Here is a 12,041-nt window from a genome sequence, read left to right on the forward strand (position 1 = left end):
GGGGTGGGCAAAGAAAGCTTTGCTCAGATTTTGGTGCCACCCAGGGATGGTTATGGCATGGATAGTTCCTTTTCCGGGTAAAAGTCACTATGACAGTTTTGTTCGGATTGATAGACAGTGCTTCATTTTCACAACACCTTTCTATCTATTTTCAACGTTCATGCATACATATATCGTGTATCTCGAAACCACCTTTATCTGATTTTTTTGTGTCTCATCCTAATAGTTGCATGGCAAACATTATTCATTTTTTATCACAAAAAAGATGAAGATAATGTCCTAAACACATCTTTTGGCACATACTTGCATACGTAGAACTTTTTCTAAGTTCACGATACACCGTAATAAGGACAAAAAGTGTCTACGCAGTTAGAATGACAAACGAATTCCGCGCTTCGCAGCGCTGCTGCATATTTTTTGGCATTTCCTTAAATCAATGGCAATACGAGTGTCCCACCCAATTAAAGAGATATCACAAACAAGCGTGGTGTCAAAAGCCTTCAGGCGTTTGCTACAACAAAAGCACATCCCACTTGATCCAACGTATCTACATAACGCTCATAGCATTAATGGTGGCTATGTTTTACGTACATGGACTATACACGCATGACCCATTAACAAACTTGCTGCTTACGTGGCTGACTTCCGTTACGCTCTTTCATCTACAAGTATTAACAAATTTCTTGATTCTCATGGAAGCGTTATGCAGGCGCAGCCAACACGCTAACTTTCTTCTACTACTCGAAGAGATTGAAATGTCCTTGAAACTGCGTTTGCGTACGGATGTGCGTAAATTTGTACTAATTAAGCAATTGCATTATATCATAGCATACCTTGGGGCGCTTTCACTGCTTGGACTCATACTCTTCATGATCACTTCGTTATGGTTGAACTATGTTGGTTACTTTTGGAATGGTCTTTGGTCCCTCTTAATGCGTGTACGTATCATACAGTTAATAGTTTATGTGCGTACAATGCAACATTATTTGGAGTGCTTGTGTGCGAAGCTACGTTAAGTTGTAGCCTACCGTGTGGCGCTGCAACAGCAGCTGTTGGACATAGATTATGCCAAATTCGACTCAGTGGAGTACTTGTTCGCTATTAAAGATATTTATGCTCTGATTTATAATGCTTTTCAGTTACTTAATTATTTTGGTGGTTGATCGCTCTTTTGCATTGTGCTCACTTTTCTGTTTGACATAAGCTTTAACATTTATTGGACGCTTCTTAGTTTGGATGGGTTCTTCATACGGCGCCTTTATTATATTGCTGGACCCTTGGCTACAATACCACGTGTCGTCATTATTTATATGCTTTGCTATTGGTGCAATAAGTGTAATTAATTGGTGAGTCTAATTGAAAGTAAATTTTTTTCTTAAAATTTATTGCATACTTTTAGGGTCGTAATGTTGCTTGTCTCGTAAGTAGGATGCAGATATTGAATTCTGCGAGCTCTACGGCCAGATATTATCTTGTTTTGCATCAATTCTCTTCACAACTACAACTACAACGTATTGAAGTTACGGCGCATGGATTCTTTGTATTGGAAATGCACCTCTTAGTGACAGTAAGTGCTTATGAGGATGAATGCTACCATGCAGGGCTTACATATGTACAAGACAGAAATCGGATATGTAATCAGGCAAACAAGCTGTAAGTTTGATTTCACCTTCTTGACTTGAGGACAGTGAACATGACCAAAACTTACCTTTGGAAAGCGCAAGTATAATCCGAATCGGGAAATTACAAATCTCTTACGAGATCGTTTAAGAAGTATAGTTAACTCCCGTTGCACAAAACCAAAAAGGAAATATCAAAAATATTTGAGCGCGTGGCTAGACGTTTACAAATATTTGAGTATAAGATTCCTAAAGAGCGACTGACGGCATCGCCTTTTATCGATTGCCAAACTTAGAAATGTAGCCTAACTCTTGCCGGGCGCTCTCTCAGACTTACTAGGATGCTTTTTCATAGTCTTATAAGCTCTATAGAAATAGTCTATTCGTCATATCGTGGTTCCTCTGGTTTAACCTATTCACAGGCAGTGAGCGTAAACTGCATCGGAGTGGGGTAGGTTGGGCCGCTATTCAAAGAAATGTGAAAAAAGGACGCCACTGATGACCTTCTACTGCTGTAAAGGAGCTTCCTCGTATCTTGCGTCTAGAGGCTACAAATTAGTTTCATCGGAGGAGCTTTTGCTCAGCCTGTGAAATATTTTGAAGCCTCATGTAGACAGGGTGATTATGCAAAATAAAGTTAACACAAACTAGCTCTGGGTGTGGCGGGATGGTCTAGAAGGTTTAATGTGGTTATATGTATAAATCATTTCCGAGATGTTCGGGATAGTATCTTAATGTTGCCTGTTATCGGCACGTAGCGGATATATATCCAGTCAAGGATCAACATCGATAAAACTCCCCAAAACCTTTATCGTTAATATAACAACAACACAACAACATGTTGAAGCTAAAGTGATCCTCGACTTGGGGGAACCGTTTATACTGGGAGGGCGAACCTCCTCGCTACTTGCCCTGACAAGAAGTCGCATATTGCGTCTAGATTTTAGCGTATCGAATGGTTGGAAAGAACTACCTGGTAGCCATAGGTGGGGTACAGTTCGTATTTCCGTTGATCACATTTAGCCTCACTAACGCTAACATCATCTGTTTGTAGCTGGGAAGATTTTGTACAGATGTTGACGCCAATCAGCTCAGCTGAGTTATGAGAAAACTGGAGAGAAGTACTGTGGATAAAGATGCGGATAAGGATAAAGATAAGAATAAAAATAAAAAGAAGGATAGGTATACGGATAAGGTAAGGGCAAAGGATAAGGATAAGAATAAAGATACGGAGATGAGTGCCAAGTTCGGACAGACAGGCAGACAGACGGACGGATGGACGGACGGACGGGCGGAAGGGCATGGCTAAATAAAGTTCTTTTCTCGCCCGTATCATTTTGATATATAGAAGTCTATATCTATCTCGATTAGTTTATGCCGTTACGGGATACAGTTATGCGAACGAAATTAATATACTCTGTGAGCTATGCTCAGATGAGTATAAAACGAAAGGGATGGAAAAGAGAGAGAAGAAAAAAGGAAGAACGAGAAGATGAAGTACGAGTGGAAGAAGGAGAACAGAAAGTACAAGATGTAGGAAGAGAAGGAGTGGTGAAGGAAAAGAAAGGCAAGGAGAGATAGAAGAATAAGGAAAGAAAAATGGAGGGGTGAAATTTGTTATATTAGAGAGACATCAGCAAAACATTTATTATAAAGGGTGCCTGGAAAAATATCCGAATATCACAGAGACCGCGGAACTTGTAACAAAACCTGTACGCTGCTTGCTCTTCAAAAATTCTCACACTTATTTTAAACAGATTTTCGCGGAGACAGCAAGAAACTTGGTCATATTACTGCAATTTCTTTCACTTTGGATGGACTACCATAACACAACAACACTTACAGGGACTGGCATCTGTCGCAGCTGTCAGAATTAATGTTCAATTCATATGCTATTAAAAAAATATGTACTAAATAAAATTGAGAAGGTGAAATTATACTTATAGTGGATTTTATTTTACGTTCATATTCAACATGGGAGTATTCCAGCTGCTTTAATGTTTTTGCCGTTTATATTTCTATCGGCTGAAAACATTTGTAGGCTTGACGTGGAGATGTCCTAGACATGGTGAGCTCAGCTCATCCTCATTGGAGCACAGCCGACTAACAGTATGTTCTGTTCAGGTATCAGGCCATATTAAAGACTCTACTACGTTTGAAAGACAAACTTTGAAAATGTTTAGTATTCTGTGAATTTTCTAGCTCTCAGAATGCATACTCCAAAGGCTGCTTCATAGAAATTGCTCACGACATTATCACCTATTAGCAGAACATGATTTGGTGTAATAACGTCATTATGCCCTTACCGCAATTTCCTCACGAATATCAAAGTTTAACCGCAGAAGGAGCTCTTGGATTAAGAAACCGCGAAAGCCGTTGGCTGAACAGCAGATATGAAACCTTTGACTTCTCTCTATAAATTTCTTGCTTTCCTTCACATCTATAGCCGACAGGGAATATGCCACTCAAGTTCTTCGTTTAAAGGAACATAATATAGGCCAGCCTACGAGGAAGCAGCGATTAGGCTCACAAATGGGTATCGAAACTGGACTTTGCTGACTGACATTAGCTAGAATAGTGACGAACACTCTCCGGAATCAAAAAATGCACTGACATTTTTCAAAATACTTTTTAGGAGTTTGCTCATATCCCATATGGTACAAGGTCTTTGCAGCATACCCTCTCAGGTATTAAACGCTAAGCCTCAGGCTTTATAACAACGCCTGTAGTCGTGAGTGGTCAGTGGTACATGCAGCATAAAGAGTTGAGTGCGTAGGGTTTCTTTTATTTAGCGGTATCTTCACTATATTTATTAGCGCCTGTGATTCCATTAGCCCAAGTGTAAGCGCTCTCCTACGATACTGCGACACCCAATGGATTTTATACCACAGAAACGATCGTTTCGATTGCCATGAAACAATAATAGTATCATCGATAGGTACAAATTATCGATATATCTATACTATAATCGATAGTTTTCCACCTCTATTATCCACCTCTCTATTTGTAGCATGTATGTGCGCTAACGTCGTGTACATGTGTAAGCCAACAGACACTCACTTTTCTCGGAACCGGGCGCAGCTATACATTTTTTTTTGCGTTAATAAATGTTAAATAATTGCCAATGAATGAGGTTTAAATTATTTAAAATACAATGGTGTGTCTGCCACGTTAATACGACCATTTAGAGGCCCTGAAAACTTTCCATATTCATAACATATATGTATATTGGCATCTGTGGCCACCGTGGAGTGATGGTAGCGTGCTCCGCCTACCACACCGTATGCCCTGGGTTCACACCCCGGGCAAAGCAACATCAAAATTTTAGAAATAAGGTTTTTCAATAAGACGAAAATTTTTCTAAGCGGGGTCGCCCCTCGGCAGTGTTTGGCAAGCGCTCCGGGTGTATTTCTGCCATGAAAAGCTCTCAGTGAAAACTCATCTGCCTTGCAGATGCCTTTCGAAGTCAGCATAAAACATGTAGGTCCCGTCCGGCCAATTTGTAGGGAAAATCAAGAGGAGCACGACGCAAATTAGAAGAGAAGATCGGCCTTAGATCTCTGCGGAGGTTATCGCGCCTTACATCTATTTTTTATTTTTTTATTTATATTGGCATCTGTTATTGGTGCCTCACCCTAAAAAATGTGATAACTTCATAAAATAGGAAACATCGAAAACTTTTTTTAATCTCCAAAATGTGAATAAATTCGCCAACCTAAAAATTTATAGATTATGAATATGGCGGAAAACCAAAAACTTATTGGTTGGCTATGGTATCATTCTAACATAGGCGTTATTCTATGGCTTCAATGACCTATTACATTAATTTCCATAAGATTGGTAGTTATTTCCCAACTTTCTTGCTATCTCATGATCTATTCATACAAGTTTGAACTTTACAGTCGTGAACAAAGTTTGGTCTCACAACAACAAGGCATTTACATACATGCGTCATACCTTTATTGCAAACAATCAAACATATTTATTGACTCGTAATCATAAAAATTTATTTGTATATGACACAAGAAAAAATATCGCTATTACGACTGCTGAGTGGAATATCACCACATCACAACTGTTGTTTGGACAACGCCCCATTTCAAAATAAATCGAAATTCGACATTCAGTCCAGCTAGGGTGATATTCCACCCAACAGTCAATTTACAACAACACACTTCAATTACTTCATATATTGGATATTAAAAACTCGTTAACAATTGGATTTGTTACATCTGTATATAAACTCGGAACATCGTTGAGCGTACAACCACCATGTAGCACCCCACAAAGTTTTCCTCCCACAAGGGCTCCTGCTCCAGAGTCTCCATAACACGGACGTATTTGGGGACATCCAGCACAAATGAGTGTGTTATCTAAATATCGTAGTGGATATCGAGTCTCAATAATATGATTGCAATCTTCTACTTCTACTATATATAATTTAACAGTTTGGAGATGATTAAGTTGATCGGATTGTGAACCCCATCCACTAATTTGCAGTGCTGTGCCCGGTCTTAATGAACTTTCACAAAGAGATATAGGTTTTACTTGAGCTTTTTCCGAAAATAATCCATCCACTTTAAGCACAGCTATATCTGCATATCTTGATGGTCTATGAAACTTTGGATGACGATGTATACTCCGTACACTGCGTTCTTGCCCTCTTGCTCTGTTTGTTTCACATATATCCGCTACACCAGCTAGAAGGACGAACTGCCTCGGCTCTCGCTGTACTGTGCAATGCGCAGCTGTTACAACCGTATACAAATTTACTAAGGAACCAACACATACATAGTTGAGATCATAAAAAATTGCCACTGAGTGTGGGCTCCGCTCTATCGGTATATCAGCGCCATTTACAAAGCGAAATTGCGCATTCGTATACGTCAAATAGCAGCTAAGTATAAGAGACAGGATCACGAAATAAATGCCTGAGTTCATTTTGGTTTAAGACCTTTTGCACTAATTTTTAAGTATAAAGTACTAAGTGGTAAATTTTGTGGGCGCTATTTATACCTAACTGAGTCGTGTGAGTAAAAAATAAAGAAACACTTTTTCTTATAGATTTCAGGAACACATATTTTAGATTAAAGCTATGCAAAAAAATCTTTTTTTTTTTAAGTAGTTGAACAAACAAATTTTACTTTAAACAAATAAAAAATTCAAGCAATTTATGCATATTCCAGCAAAATGAAATGAGCTCAGCTCTGGCAAAACACTTGCTTTAGTTTTTTAGTAATTGTTTGTTAAATCTGTACTCGCATAGTTGAATTGTGTTATTAATTAGATATGAATAAATACAGAAAAGTACAGAGCGTGCACTTAATTAGTTTTATTTGTTTTCAAACTGCTAATATGTTCTATTGTATACTGCCACAAAACCAAAGGTGGAAGCAGTGCAATACATTTTGGGTAGCAACACAGCTCGAAATTAACTGGGCTGACATAATCAAGATCTTTTGTTAAGTGTTAATGGGACCTTATGAAGTCAATTACTTTTCATCTTACGATAGCTTTTCCCTCTAGATTTTAGGAATGAAACACAATCAAAATACTTCTTAATTTCAGTTAGAGTTGTACAACACTCGGTCCGTTTTAGCTTAAGTTTTCGGGTGAAAGTATGTGCCAAAATTCCAAACACCTAATTAAACAACAAAACTTTTAAAAACAACATTTTCTTACAAATTTCTTACTATAGGAGCTTTATATGTTTATGATATATACAGAGCGTGCATTTAATTAGCTTTATTTGTTTCCAAACCGCTAATATGTTCTATTGTATACTGCCACAACACCATAGTTGGGAGTAGTGCACGAAATTGTGAGCAACAACACTGCACTATGGCTTAAATGACCATGTTCTGCGGCCAAAAATCAACCAAAGGAGATAGAAGCTTGAAAATTTGCACACACAAATCTGGCACCCCCTAAAACTCTGGCAAAATAATGTGCGGGATTTGATCACTGCCACGCCTTTTTTTAAATTATACTTACGAGTAGGTACATATATTATTTAAGAACTTTTTTGACCTACATATTTCTTCTTAAAATCTTTCAATGAATCTGTTATTTTTCGAGATATCGCTAATTAAGTTGTATGTAAAATAAAATGGAACACTTAAGGCTATTAAAAAACAATTTATTCAGAAAGATTGATATTATATTTAAAAGTATTAGTCGAGTTTATTTTTGGTGCTCCCTTTTTGAGTGAGTACTAAAAGCATAGCAAATTTTTGTTTTTTGTGTGTCAGGTAAAATCCCACCTTGATCTAATCTCACGATTCTTCTTCTTCCTCTAGTTCAATCTAGAAGCCAATATTATCTTTCATATCTTCATTTTCGTCGGAACATATTTCATCTAATTCTTCTAATGCCTGACGTGATGTTGTAGGCTTATCATTGTCAAACTCATTAGGAAGAGATTTAAAAAGTGCAACTACTTCAGGTGGAAATGTTTGTTTTGTTGTTGAATAAATCCTCTTTGTCAAGTGCATACTAGATATAAGGGGATCAAATGAATCCATAGCTCTATCAAAGGCATCTTTTATATTACGACATGCGATCTCTTTTATAGTATTTGTTATGGCTTTCTGAAACATTTTCTCCTAGACAGCCTAGTGGTGTACTAGATGATTGCATAATTTGAGCGCAGTGAACCAAAATTTTGTGTAACGTGGCTGACATAGGATACCAGTCGTATTTTTATACTCAGATGAGAAGAGCTCACAGAGTATATTAACTTTGTTCGCATAACGGTAATCCGTAACGGCATAAACTAATCGAGATAGATATAGACTTCTATATATCAAAATGATCTGGGCGAAAAAAGAAATTCATTTAGCCATGTCCGTCCGTCCGTCCGTAAACACGATAACTTGAGTAAATTTTGAGGTATCTTGATGAAATTTGGTATGTAGGTACGTAGGCACTCATCTCAGATCGCTATTTAAAATGAATGAAATCGGACTACAACCACATCCACTTTTTCGATATCGAAAATTTCGAAAAACCGAAAAAGTCCGATAATTCATTACCAAAGATGTATAAAGCGATGAAACTTGGTAGTGCGTTGACCTTATGGCGCAAAATAGAAAATTAGTAAAATTTTGGACAATGGGCGTGGAACCGCCCACTTTTAAAAGAAGGTAATTTAAAAGTTTTGCAAGCTCTAATTTGGCAGTCGTTGAAGATATCATGATGAAATTTGGCAGGCACTTTACTCCTATTACTATATGTGTGCTAAATAAAAATTAGCAAAATCGGATGACGAACACGCCCACTTAAAAAAAGAATTTTTTTAAGTCAAATTTTAACAAAAAATTGAATATCTTTACAGAATATAAGTAAATTATGTCAACATTCAACCCCATTAATAATATGGTGCAACAAAATACAAAAATAAAAGAAAATTTCAAAATGGGCGTGGCTCCGCCCTTTTTCATTTAATTCGCCTAGAATACTTTTAATGCTATAAGTGGAACAAAAATTTACCAATCCTTGTGAAAATTGGTAGGTGCATAGATTCTATGACGATAACTGTTTTCTGTGAAAATGGGCGAAATCGGTTGAAGCCACGCCTAGTTTTTATACACATTCCACCGTCTGTCCTTCCGCTCGGCCGTTAACAGGATAACTTGAGCAAAAATCGATATATCTTTACTAAACTCAGTTCACGTACATATCTGAACTCACTTTATCTATTTAGAAAAAACTTTGTAAAATGGGTGACACCTACCATATTAAGTAGAAGAAAATGAAAAAGTTCTGCAGGGCGAAATCAAAAGCCCTTGGAATCTTGGCCGGAATACTGTTCGTGGTATTACACATATAAATAAATTAGCGGTACCCGACAGATGATGTTCTGTGCCACCCTGGTCCACATTTTCATCGATATCTCGAAAACGCCTTCACATATACAACTAAGCACTCCCTTTTAAAACCCTCATTAACACCTTTAATTTGATACCCATATCGTACAAACGCATTCTAGTCACCCCTGGTCCACCTTTATGGCGATATCTCGAAAAGGCGTCCAACTATAGAACTAAGGCCCACTCCCTTTTAAAATACCCATTAACACATTTCATTTGATACCCATATCGTACAAACACATTCTAGAGTCACCCCTGGTCCACTTTTATGGCAGTATCTCGAAAAGGCGTCCACCTATAGAAATAAGGCCCACTCCCTTTTAAAATACTCATTAACACCTTTCATTTGATACCCATATCGTACAAACAAATTCTAGAGTGACCTCTGGTCCACCTTTATGGCGATATCCCGTAATGGCGTCCACCTATAGAACTATGGCCCACTCCCTCTTAAAATACTTTTTAATACCTTCCATTTGAAACCCATGTCATACAAACACATTCCAGGGTTACCCTAGGTTCATTTTGCTAAATGGTGATTTTCCCTTATTTTGTCTCCAAAGCTCTCAGCTGAGTATGTTATGTTCGGTTACACCCAAACTTAGGCTTCCTTACTTGTTCCATATATGTTTGATAGTTGCATCAGCATGTCTTTTTGCAGAAATAATATTCATTTTGCTGTCTGCTCTACCAAATTTTGCAAAGGCACCATCACCATTGTTTCACTATGTATTATACCTTCAGGCCGACACAGTAACTTACACTCAATAACTTTATAATAAAGAGGGTAAATATCACAATTTCTAGATTTGTTTAGTTCTCGTGTGTTATTGCACTGTTGCCTTGTCAAGTCATTTTCCAACAATTATACTAAAGCTTCTTCAAAATTTCATTATTCGAAGCATCGCGTCGGAGATTTAACTGCCTCAGTCAAAACATATTTTAAGTCATTGTCCTTCGATGCACGTGTAGAAATTGATGCCGCATGTAACAGAAGATATGTGATTGCTGAGAGCAAACTTCTGATGAGAATCTCAGCTTTTGCGGCTCAATTCCTTCAGAATAACTCACTGTAGGTCGCCCTTATTGCTAAACATTGGACAATGCAAATACAATATCCATTGCTAGCCAGTGACTTTCATACGTGATCATATTTTGTAAACTTCGTCCATTTTTCTTACATTTTTGAGTTGCATGTGAACAGAAACTCTTATTTTTTAAATATATTCGTTTCACCTCTTCCCAGTTAAGTCGACTATTGAATTTTCGCCCAATTCAATCGAAAACAGCTTTATGTTGCTTATTATTTTCCGCCCACACATTAAACATATCTCCGTTTTTGATCTTGATATGCTCTGAAAATGTTTGATAAGTCAGCGATTAACAAACTCTTGCAAAAGATATATACACCGAATTAACAACACACTTTTGTCTCAAATAATTTTCATATCGGACCCAGTCGGACCCCACAACTTCTACTTTACGAAACCCGAGCAACATTTTTAAACCCACATAATTTTAACTAGCACATAACTACTGCGAAATTTTAAATATATTGTAACGAATTTAGGGAAACTCCGCTTATTTCAAACCTTCTACTAACGTTGATATCGCTAAACTTTTCAACCAATAACTCCAATATTCAATAATGCAAAATGGTCTTTATTAAAGTACTTCACAATAACTCTTATACTTAGCAACCAATAGCGTGCTTAAGTCAAACTGATTCGTCGTGCCTCAGCTGCTGCTGCTTTTATACTTTTTGGTTTTGACATATTTCTAGGCGTTTCTATTTCTAGAATTTACTGGTTAGTTACCAGCTGTAAAATTTCCAGCTATAACTACGTTTAAAGCTTCTCATAAGCGCGTGTATATGTGAGTGATACTTGCACAAATTATTGCCTACTTTTGGGAGTATCTCAGATAAATTCATGTGTTTGTGCGTTGCTCTCCGCTGCTTGTATGGACATATGTATACACATAGTGATTGATTTATTGATGTGCATACAAGTCACTGCTTAGTGTTGGCTTAGAGATGATAGTATCCCTTAGTGTTGCTAATATTCGTCACAATATGTTGCTTGTATTGTTTTTGCACTTATACACATTGTTATACACACCTTCGCAATTGTTTTCCATTTTAAAAAACATATTTATCTGTAGAACTTTTCCTTTCGCACAATTTTAAGCTTAACTAATTTTCGCACAATAAAAATCGCAAAATTGACGTTAAAATAACCGTTAAATTCAGCTGGTTACCGCTTCTACTAGAGTTGCCAGAGAGGAAAAAAAGTATGTATATATAAGGTTTATTCCCTATTTAGAGAAAACATAATTTGCCAAAAGTCGAAACTAAAAAAATTGACTTTTGGCGTCAGAACATGGTCATTTAAGCCACAGTGCACTGCTCTAATTAAAGTGGGCTAACATAATCAAAATCTTTTGTTAAGTGTTAATGAGCCGGCGATAAGCCCACAGTGATAAACAGAAGAAAGGATAAACTAGATTTCTTAAAATGTGGGAGGGGCGGGAGTACGAAACTCCCCTGAAA

At 37.3% G+C, this 12,041-nt stretch overlaps 1 pseudogene; it reads left to right on the forward strand.

The window, feature by feature from the left end:
• Window positions 1–374: 374 nt before the first annotated feature.
• Window positions 375–3,496, forward strand: LOC137248460 (putative gustatory receptor 39b; annotated as a pseudogene).
• The last annotated feature ends 8,545 nt before the right edge of the window (window positions 3,497–12,041 follow it).

This window comes from Eurosta solidaginis, chromosome 4 (assembly GCF_040869045.1).
Source record: "Eurosta solidaginis isolate ZX-2024a chromosome 4, ASM4086904v1, whole genome shotgun sequence".
NCBI lineage: Eukaryota > Metazoa > Arthropoda > Insecta > Diptera > Tephritidae > Eurosta > Eurosta solidaginis.